The sequence below is a fragment of the Pristiophorus japonicus genome, chromosome 4 (genome assembly GCF_044704955.1).
Source record: "Pristiophorus japonicus isolate sPriJap1 chromosome 4, sPriJap1.hap1, whole genome shotgun sequence".
NCBI classification, from domain to species: Eukaryota; Metazoa; Chordata; class Chondrichthyes; family Pristiophoridae; genus Pristiophorus; species Pristiophorus japonicus.
Genome location: NC_091980.1, coordinates 213,851,247 through 213,863,240, shown reverse-complemented (window position 1 = coordinate 213,863,240; position 11,994 = coordinate 213,851,247).

Genomic DNA, 11,994 nt, shown 5'->3' with positions numbered 1-11,994 from the left:
AGCGGCTTTTAATTTGTACCAAACGGACTTGTGTGTCGAGTGTTGCATAAACATTCCACTTCAATTTGATGTAGTCGGCAGGATTTGCCCGGAGGACAGACCACTGACTGTGACAGACCATCACTGAGTGAGTACATTATTATACCACTTGCAAAATCCGATGTAATCTGGGAATTCGAGCAAGGTGAAAAGTCTGTGGACAAATTAAAAATTGTTATAAGGTAAGACAGTAGTGGGACTATAGTTGTTACAAGATAAGACATAGTGGGACTATAGTTGTTACAAGATAAGACATAGTGGGACTATAGTTGTTACAAGGTAAGACATAGTGGGACTATGGTGAAATCCAGGGAAGATGATTGGGGATCCGAGGGATCACTGACCAGATTTTTCGCGGATAAACATAAAAAATGAATTCTCAAAATGAAAAAAGACGGGTAGGACCCCTCAGTCGAACCTGTCAAACAAAGGTTTGGTGGGAAAAACAAACTAAAGAAAGGAAATAAAGCTGGCGTTCTAATTACCTGGCAGTGTCTGAGATTTAGTGAAAAGATGAAATCTAAGTTAGAAGAGTTGACCAGACTAAGGCAGATAAAGAGACAGACGACTATGTTCAGACCGATTGACGATCCAACAGATAAAGGACAGAGTGAGTCAGGGGCGCCCTGCCACCCTATGCCACAGCAAGCGCCCCAGCCTTAGAAGGAGAAGTGGTTCCCATGGCACCATTGGCCGCCCGGACCCGTACACCGAATGCGCAGGGAGTTGTTCCACCGGGTATACTCCTCAAGTATGAAATGTTTACTCCTGAAGGACTTGCCATCATTGAAACCCAGACACGGCAACACTAACTTCTGGAGAACATTAGAAGAAATGTAAGATATACACAATATGTTTGAAAGAGACGTACATCAATTAGTCCATGCAAAATGCCCGCGGGATAAATGGAACTTGTTGGACAATGCCATAAAGGATCAGACGTGGATTCCCAAATTTGGGACCACCTTAGCTGATCGTGCAGCAGCATACAATAATTTTAAAGAGGCGGTCCAAACAGTACTCGGCAATCCTTTGCCCAAATGGGGAGTAATATTAGGGGTAAAACACAAGAAAGGAGAAAAGAGTAATGAATACGGAGAACGAATGTGGACGGCCTACCAGGAATATTCTGGACAAGTCGCTCCACGTAAGGACGACCCTGCATTCTTAAAAATGTTTAACGACAGGCTGTCGGCCGAACACCAGAAGGTGTTACAAATGGGAATAGTAGCAGTCCAAGACTTCGACAGTATAATGCTTTGGGCGTGCCAATTAGATAATAAAGTTCCTGGGGGAACCATTGCGGAGGCAGCTGCTAACGATAAGGCCTCCGGAGGTGTTAAGTCCAAGAGAATTAATGGGAATTGTTTTAATTGTGGTAAACCGGGATACATGGCCAAAGACTGTCGCCTCCTAAAGAAAGGCGGATGTGAAATGTAGTAATTGTAACGGCTCCGGGCACACCAAAAATCAGTGTTGGGGTCCCGGCGGAGGCCAGGCAGGGCAAAGTCCCTAACAAAATCCCAAAGGGAGGCATGGAGGAGTTGACTAAGGACCAACTCCTAAAAATGATTGCCATCGAATGAAGGCCATCGGCCCCCATGAAGAAGGACAATGATCCCCAAACTCACGTTAGGGGCCGGCAGTGTGATATGTTAGTGGGCATGGGAGCATCAGTCTTGATAACAGATATACCTCATCCAACTACTAGACGATCACTTGATATGGGGAGTCAGTGGAACTACAACCCGGGCACTGCAAAGTGAAGTGATGGTCCGAGAGGTGGCAGGGATATTAATCCCAGTCCAATTCTGGGTGTGTAATAATCCTGAAGGAACTATTTTGGGAATCAACCTATTAGACTATCTGGGGGCACTAATAGATCCCATGGGAAGAAAGATAATGTGGAAAGATTGTTCAGGTCGAGAAAGGATGACCCTGTGGGGCCGTAACAAGCTAGAGAATCATGCTCACGTTGGCAGCACACAGTCCTTGACTCGGGACTAGTCTAAAGAAGTGAGATGGGGAATGATTTGCTCATATCTCGGGGAGGAATGGGCAACATCGAAACAGGACTGTGAACTCGTGGACACAGAGCCCATCACACTACTGGTCCCAGAACATAAGGCGCATAACCAGTATCCCAAAAGACACGAGGCCCGTGAGGTCTTAGCCCAGATCGTCCGGGACCTGGTGGCTGACAGTATTAAGGGAAACGATGGCCACAATCAACTCGCCAGTGTGGCCCATCAAGAAGCCAGACGGATCATACCGGCTGACTATTGACTACACTGCACTGAATAAGGTCACGTCACAGGAACACCCCATAGTAGCCAGTCCAGCGACCATTTTTAATGGTCTAAAACCCGAATATAAAATCTTTACCCTATTAGACATAGCCAATGGATTCTGGTCAGTACCCCTTTCCCGAGAATCACAAAATAAGTTTGCCTTCACCGTAGGAAAACGGCAGTACACCTGGACCAGGGTACCACAGGAATTCCACAACAGCCCGGCCATATTCCACCGAACTATGAGCCGAGTGTTGTAGGGAAGTCAGGTCTACATTCTCCAAGAGTACCACCCTACAATATGTAGATGACTTGTTGATAGCCTCCAAAAGTACAAAAGGATACTTGTAGAAGTCCTGAATGCGCCCAAGAGATCTGGGTTTAAAGTGAGCCCTCATGTCCAATCCAACTCTAGGACTGCCCAACATAGAGCTACCATTCCATAATGACTGTGATAACCAGGGAAGTTTCTATGGAGCCATGGTCACCGAAGCCCACGGCGACCGGCAAAGACCCGTCACCTACTATTTGACCCAACAATCGGCGGTGGCGGCAGGGCTATCCAGATGTGTAGCGACACTAGATTGCACAACATGGGCAGTGAAAGTTAGTGAACCCATAGTAATGAGCGGAGATATTGTGTTAAATACGAAACACACCCTAGTAGAAATGTTAAACATGGGAAAACTCCGGACCGTCTCCAACGTCTGGAGGGCAAAATGGGAAGCCGTATTGTTACCTTGGGATGATTCGGTAAATATAGTGAGGGACATCAGTGAGAACCCAGCAGAAGGAATTCTGGCCATGGTGGAACCACATGAGTGCCACCCACTCGACTGGAAAGATGCCCCGGGGAATATAGGCGAGGTACCCTTAGACAATCCCGATCTGGTGTAAGGTTCACAAAGATATTTGGTTCAGGGCACAGGAAGATGCCAGGGTCTGGAGGCTACGATTTTGAATCAATGAAGGACATTGATACCGGACATTGGAATGTTTTAAAGCTTTTCTGATTGACTATGAGAAGGAGCATTCATGGAAATATGTGTCCTGGAATCTTGAGCAAGCCTCGATTGATTTCTATGGGAGAAATTAGCATCTGGACAATGCTCTTGGTTTCATTCAAACATTGGGGTCAGATTAACTTCATGGCCTAAATCAAAAAAAACGTTGATCTGCGAGTTGACGACCAGACACACCCATCAACAGTAAGAGGAAACCACATTAAATGTGTATTTCAGGGAGCGGGAAACAAAGATGAGGAGTCATCTTCCATCTTACAGACTCTGCATATCTCCAGTGGTTGAATTACCGGTTGATGATGTGTGAATGTCAGCCATTCAGAAGCCCAGCAACTGAAACTGACAAACAGATTTAAGACAGAAGGACCTCGACAGGGAAACACACAGGAAGACATTCTCTCACTCTCTTGAGGGCTGCGGCAGTCAGGTGAAGACAGATGGGCACCGACTGGTCATTCTCAGCTCCAGGGCCGACAATCGGCATCGGTGACGACCAGCCGGATTGGGTGGTTGTATGTTTCAATCAAATCTCTAAGGGGTTTTGTCCGTGTTTTGTTGGTTTTAATAAAGTAATAAACTCATAGTTTTGGGTTGAGCCTAAAACTTTTGTGTTGTGTATATTTTGTCCCTGTAAATCCCAGAGTCAAAGAACTGTAGTAAGGACAAGGAAAGCAAAAACCTTACAGAAATGGCAACCATCGCAGGTTTGGAACAAAAACAGCCACAAAGTGAGGGCAAGAAACCCTAGGGAGGCAAAGGCAGTCTCAGAGAGACAAAGGCAGTCTCAGGAAGGCTGAGGTGGTCTCGGGGGCCATGGTGGTCTCAGGGAAACAGAGGTAGACTAAGGTATTCTCAGGTAGGCCACGGTGGTAGGTAAATATTTCCAAGCCAGCGACAAAGGAAATGGACTCTGCAGGGAAAAGCAACAGAGTGGGCGGCTAGTTGTAGTCGTAGAAAGTCTATGGAGGCTGATAACTTCGTACATCTGTAATAAGTTAAACACTCTGAGGACCCGCAGGAAAAAACGGCGGAGTGGACAGTTAGTAGTAACCATAAACGGTCGAGAAAGAAGGTGATTTGGCTAATGTGCCTACAAAAGCAAACACAGTTTCTCAGGGAAAAGGTGAGACAGCTGGAGGATGAGAAAAGGGAACTGAAAAGTAAAATAAGTGATAAGGACTCTGTATTAGAGTGGCTGACGAAATATTTAAGTGAGGAACGGCAGGAGCAAACAGTGAAGGAGGAAATGGGACGGAACAATCTGAAATACTTGCAGTGTCAGGTAACCGAGTGCAAGAGGCAGCGGCAGACTTGCTGCGAGCAAAGTGAAAGAAATCTAGAAAGAGCCAAAGAAGCGGAGGAATGATTAAGGAATATAAAAAAGTAGCTCAGAATCAGGATCATGTGGGGGCAGATCATGGGCCTTGTAAGGAAAGGATCTGTCAGTTAACCTCAGAGCTAAACGGGGCCAAAGGGATAGTTTGTCTCATGGCACCTGGAGAAGTTGGGGAAGACTGGGGTCTAGAGGGGAAGGATTCAGATGATGGGCCCCAGTATAGCGAGCATCGGCCGTCTCCCGAAGCACCGCGACCCTCGACACCGATGTGTCCCCTGCGGTAGCAGAAGTTTGGTCCACCCCCACAAGGCGGTGGTCCGACACCATTGCAGAGTGATTATGTGTTCCCATTTATACTGCTTCATCTGCAGGAAATGCTGATGGGTGGGGTTAAACTGAAGCAGGGACGGGATGCCTCCGTTCATTTTGCCAACCTGGAGCAGATAGGAGGCATTAATAACTGCAACGAAGAAGAGATGAGGAAGTTCATTCTGCTCTCCCTGAATGGGAAGCTATATCAGAGTTTGTTGGCAGTCACTAAGTTAAAGGGAGGAACCATGCATGGCTTAAAAGAGAATATTTTGGTAGCTTTAGGGCACAGCCAAGATAATCCGCTCTGGCAGGTAGAGCAGACTAAACAGCAAGTAGGTGAGTTGCCAGATATGTTTGCAGATAGGTTATGGCCGATTTACTTGAGGGCCACTGGAGGGAATCTAGTACGTGCAGACTTAACAGGGGCTCCCAGAAATCATTGGCTGAGAACCATAGTGTCCAACAGTTTCAGGCCAAGGACAGAGTCATGGTTTGACCCAGAGGACCTCCACAATACGGAGGTGGGTGTGTTGAGAAAGCTGACTCTAGCTTTCAAGTTAGGACAAGGAGAAGAGGAGAAACACAGGGGGAAGGTGCACGAAGTGAAAGGAAATGTGAGGAGTAAAAGGGAATGGAGACAGGAGGGAAGTAATGTGGGTAGATCCCAGGCGTGTTTTAACTGTGGGAAATTGGGACACTGGAGCAGGGAGTGTAAGCTCCTGAAAGGGGGGAAATCAGGGTACGAGGGTCCCAAGGTAGAGACGAACCAAGGGAAGTGTTATGTATGTAACCCTTGGCAACCTGTATCATACCACCACCAGAAGGCCTACCTGTTGGGAGTCCCACGGGATCCCAGCATCCCTTGGGAGCACCGTATATAAGCAGGCCTCCCACGCTGTACCTGCAATCTGGAGTCTAATTAAAGGAACTAAGGTCATACTTACTCATTGCATACAGTACTCAGTTTCATACTTTATTATGAGCATAATAATTGGCGATGAGGGAATGAACAACCACGCGAAAATGCAAAGAACAGTTGGTATCCTGGAGAAGTTCTCAGAAGGGGATGATTGGGAGGCCTTCATGGAGAGACTCGACCAATACTTCATGGCCAACGAGCTGGAAGGGGACAAGAACGCTGCCAAACGAAGGGCGATCCTCCTAACTGTCTGTGGGGCAACAGCCTATGACCTCATGAAGAATCTTCTAGCTCCGCTGAAACCAACGACCAAATCCTATGAAGAATTGTGTACGCTGGTCCGGGAGCACCTAAATCCGAAGGAAAGCGTTTTGATTGGGAGGTATCGGTTCTACACGTGTCAACGGTCGGAGGGCCAGGAAGTGGCGAGCTACGTCGCCGAACTAAGGCGCCTTGCAGGACATTGGATTCCTTGAACAAATGCTAGGGACTTTTTTGTGCTTGGCATTGGCCATGAGGTAATCCTTCGCAAACTATTGACTGTTGAAATCTGAGCAAAGCCATAACGATAGCCCAGGCATTTATGTTCACCAGCGATAACACCAAACAAATTTTGCAGCATAAAGAGGTTTCGGCTAGTACTGTGCACAAAGTAACGCTGTTATCAAGCAGGAATATACATGGCAGAACGTACACGTCGGCTGCTGCACGACCTCAGATGATCCAGAGTCCACCATCAATCATTAATGCGACACAGTTAACAACTTGTTGGTGTTGTGGAGGTGATCATCGGGCCCATCAATGCCGCTTCAAACACTATGCGTGCAACAGCTGCAGAACAATGGGACACCTCCAGCGAATGTACAGGCGAGCTGAAACTCTGCAAACCCCTGCAAACCACCACGTTGCAGAGGAAGATCGATCCACAGTGGATCAGGCGAACTAGAGACTCGAACCGAGGAGGCAGAAGTGTTCGGGGTACACACCTTCACCACAAAATGTCCACCGATCATGTTAAAAGTTGAACTGAACAGAATTCCAGTATCCATGGAACTGGACACGGGTGCGAGTCAGTCCATAATGAGCAAAAAGGCCTTCGACAGGCTGTGGTGCAACAAGGCACACAGGCCCAAGCTCAGCCCCATTCACACCAAGCTAAGAACTTACACCAAAGAGCTGATCCCTGTAATTGGCAGCGCAGAAGTAAAAGTCTCCTATGATGGAGCAGTGCACAAACTCCCACTATGGATCGTGCCAGGGGCTGGCCTCACCCTGTTTGGCAGAAGCTGTCTGGGAAAAATCCGCTGGAACTGGGACGACATCCGAATGCTTGTGTCCATCGACGACACCTCATGTGTCCAGGTTCTGAGCAGATTCCCATCGTTGTTCGAGCCAGGCATTGGAAGTTTCTCGGGGGCAAAAGTGCAGATCCACTTGGTTCCCGGTACGCGACCCATCCACCACAAGGCACGGGCGGCACCGTATATGATGGGAGAGAAAGTGGAAATTGAGCTGGACAGGCTGCAGTGAGAAGGCATCATCGCGCCGGTGGAATTCAACGAGTGGGCCAGTCCGATTGTCCCGGTACTCAAAGGCGACGGCACGGTCAGAATTTGCGGGGACTATAAAGTAACGATCAACTGTTTTTCGCTACAGGTCCAGTACCCGCTACCCAAGGCAGACGACCTATTGTGACCCTGGCTGGAGGAAAGATGTTCACCAAGTTGGACCTGACCTCGGCCTACATGACGCAGGAGCTGGAGGAATCTTCGAAAGGCCTCACCTGCATCAACACGCACAACGGTCTGTTCATCTATAACAGATGCCCGATCGGGATTCGTTCGGTCGCGGCAATTTTACAACAGAACATGGAGAGCCTGCTAAAGTTGGTTCCACGCACCTTGGTTTTCCAGGATGACATAGTGGTCACAGGTCGGGACACCATCGAACACTTGAAGAATCTGGAATTGCGTGGGACTCAGGTTGAAATACTTGAAGTCTGTTTTCCTGGCGCCAGAGGTCGAGTACTTGGAAAGAAGAATCGCAGCAGACGGCATTAGACCCACCGACGCCAAGACGGAGGCCATCAAGAACGCGCCGAGACCACAGAATGTGACGAAGCTGCAGTCGTTCCTGTCATGTATTTAACTGTCATTGTAACCCAGGTATAAACTGACCTAAGTTGTACACCTTGAGAACACTGACCACTAGGTGGTGAACATGTGGGAGACACTCCTAACCTGGACTTTCAGGTATAAAAGGGGAAGCTCCACCCATCTTCTCCACTTCAGTGCTGGCAAATAAAGGTTACTGGTCACAGAGTGACCTTCTCTCTAGTATGGGCCTCGTGTGCATTTGTACTGTATAGTAAGGACAGATTATTGGCGACGAGAAACTGGGATTTAAACCACGCGAGCATGGCCACTAGCAGCACAGAAGAGAGGTACTGTGTTGGTGTTGATTGGGACGATTTTATTGAGCGACTACAGCAAAGTTTCATCACTAAGGAATGGCTGGGACAGGACTCGGCCGACAAACTCAGGGCTCATCTCCTGATGGTTTGTGGATCCAGAACGTATTCCCTGATGAAGGATCTTCTAGCGCCAGAGAAGCCGGCGGATAAGACTTTTGAAGAGCTCAGTAAGTTGATCGGGAACACTTTAAACCGGCGAGCAGCATGCACATGGCGAGACACCGGTTTTACACGCACCGGCGGCGAGAAGGGCAAAGCGTTCCAGACTTCGTGGCCGACCTCCGGCGACTGGCGAGCCTATGTAAGTTCCCAGATGCATGCAGAGCGGAGATGCAGCAAGACTTTTTTATTGAGGGCATCGGGCACGCTGGAGTTTTCAGGAAACTGATTGAGACCAAAGACTTGACCCTGGAAACGGCGGCTTTGATGGCCCAAACATTTATCTCAGGGGAGGAAGAGACCAGAACGATGTTTGACAAAAATCTTGGTTTAAATGCAGCAAATGGACAGGGAGTCAACATTGTTAACGCGGCACACAGCTCTCCAGGCAGACAGAGGCAATCGGACATGCCCGAGCATGTAGTCGAACCCAAAGGGGAAATTCAATTGAGACAATGTCTAGCTGAACGGCGATTCATGCCATCGCAAGGGACAATGCGGCCAGTAATGTGGCCATCAACACCTGTCAATAGTGCGTTTAAGGACAGTTACAGAGACAGTCAGTAATGGACCTTTTGTTTCCAACAACGGCTCATGCTGGAGGTGTGGAGGCAAACACACAACCAGAGCTTGCAGGTATCAGCAATATACCTGCAGAAATTGCAATGTCAGCGGTCACTTGTCGCGAATGTGCAGGAAGCCAGCAGCCAGGTTGATGTACGAGGAGGACGGGCCCGATGTAAGCCCTACGAGGCCAAATGGACACTGGGGGAAATCGCTGGAAGCTGAAGTTCAGCGAGTTCATGTGGAGCACATATACAGTTCATACACCAGGATGCCACTGATAATGATGAAAGTGTTCCTCAATGGCATCCCAGTATCAATGGAGCTAGACATGGGGGCCAGCCAATCCCTGATGAGTATCAAACAGTTCGACAAGTTGTGGGCGTCCAAGGCCAGGAGGCCAAAATTATTGCCGATTGATGCACAGCAACGGACATATACAAAAGAGATCATTCCGGTGCTAGGCAGCGCCACTGTAGTCGTGACCCACAAAGATTTGGAGAACAGGTTGCCACTCTGGATTGTCCCAGGGGACAGTCCAGCACTGCTGGGGAGGAGTTGGTTTGCTGTCATGAACTAGAAATGGGGCGATGTCAATGCAATTTCTTCTGTTGAGCGAATATCATGCTCACAGGTCCTGGACAAATTTGACTTACTATTTCAACCTGGCATTGGCACTTTCATGGGGACCAAGGTAGTGATTCACATAAACCCGGACGCCAGGCTGGTACACCACAAAGCCAGAGTGGTGCTGTATGTGATGCGGGAAAAGATAGAAGGCGAATTGGACCACCTGCTGAGGGAAGGCATCATCTCGCCAGTCGAATTCAGTGACTGGGTGAGCCCGATTGTGCCGGTGCTCAAGGAGGATGGGTCAGTCAGGATATGTGGTGATTACAAGGCCACCATCAATCGGGTGTCACTCCAAGACCAGTACCCGCTAACGAGAGCGGAGGACCTCTTTGCGACGCTATCCGGTGGCAAACATTTTTCAAAATTGGACCTGACCTCAGCTTACATGACCCAGGAGCTCGAGAATGAGTCGAAGAAGCTGACCACCATCACGAGGGTACAACAGATGTCCGTTCGGTCGCCGCGATCTTTCAACGAAACATGGAAAGTCTCCTCAAGTCGAATCCAAGGACAGTGGTTTTTCAAGACGACATCCTCATCACGGGTTGTGAAACTGAAGAACACCTCCACAACCTGGAGGAGGTGCTACGCAGACTGGACTGGGTAGGTCTGCGACTGAAAAAGGCGAAGTGCGTCTTCTTAGCTCCAGAGGTAGAATTCCTGGGGATGAGGGTAGCAGCAGACGGAATCAGACCTACTGCGTCCAAAACGGAAGCGATCCATAGAGCACCCAGACCCCGTAACACGACGGAGCTGCGTTCGTTCCTGGGGCTCCTGAACTATTTTGGTAACTTTCTTCCCAAATTGAGCACACTGTTAGAGCCACTACACGTGCTCCTACGCAAAGGTCGCGAATGGGTCTGGGGGGACAGCCAGGAAAGGGCTTTTGATCGAGCACGAAATTTGTTATGCTCCAACAATCTGTTAACGCTATATGACCCATGTAAGAAATTTGTTTTAACGTGCGATGCATCGTCCTATGGGGTCGGGTGTATGTTGCAGCATGTTAAATCGAACAGGTAATGCTCAGAATCCAAGGGGGTTCCCTACAAAGCCGCTTATCATGCCTCCTGTTGGCCAATAGGTCCCGACCAAACTCGCTCACAGGGGTTCCACCCGCAGAGCTGCTAATGAAAAGGACGCTCAAAAGCAGGTTATCCCTTATACACCCTACTATGAAAGAAATTATTGAGAGCAGATGCCGGTCACAATGTGACTACCATGACGGGAATGCGAGGGCGCAATGTATTGATGTCAATGACCCTGTCTTTGTCCTCAACTACGCTGCAGGGCCTAAATGGCTCGCAGGCACTGTGATTGCCAAAGAGGGGAATAGGATTCTGGTAGTTAAACTTACCAATAGACAAATCTGCCGCAAACACGTGGATCAAACAAAAAGGAGATTCAGCAACCCCATAAAAGAGGCAGAGGAAGAACACGATGTAGAGTTCACTCCACCACAGGTGACCGAACACTGGAACCAAGTGGAGGAGAGCCCAGTCACTGTGGGCAGTCCGGACAGGCCTGAGGCACCGCAAACAGCAGGCACTCAGGCCAGCGCCCAACAACCGGAGCCCCAACTCAGGCGCTCTACAAGGGAGCGTAAACCACCAGAGAGACTTAACCTGTGATCCCAATAAGACTTTGGCGGGGAGGTGATGTCATGTATTCAACTGTCATTGTAATCCATGTATAAACTGACCTAAGTTGTATACTGTGAGAACACTGACCACTAGGTGGTGAACTTGTGGGAGACACTCCTAACCTAGACTTACAGGTATAAAAAGGGAAGCTCCACCCATCTTCTCCACTTCAGTGCTGGCAAATAAAGGTTACTGGTCACAGAGTGACTTTCTCTCTAGTATGGGCCTCGTGTGGATTTGTACTGTATAGTAAGGACATATTAGTTCCTGGGACTCCTCAACTATTTCGGTAATTTCCTACCCGGGTTAAGCACCTTTCTTCATATGTCAGTCCTGCCAGCCCGGGAATCAGTCTGGTGAACCCGCAGGGTGACTTGGACAGGTTAGGTGAGTGGGCAAATGCATGGCAGATGCAGTATAATGTAGATAAATGTGAGGTCATCTTCAGATTAGGAGACCAAAACTGTACACAATATTCAAGGTGTGACCTCACCAAGGCCCTGTACAACTGCAGTAAGACCTCCCTGCTTCTATACTCAAATCCTCTTGCTATGAAGGCCAACATGCCATTTGCCTTCTTCACCACCTGCTGTACCTGCATGC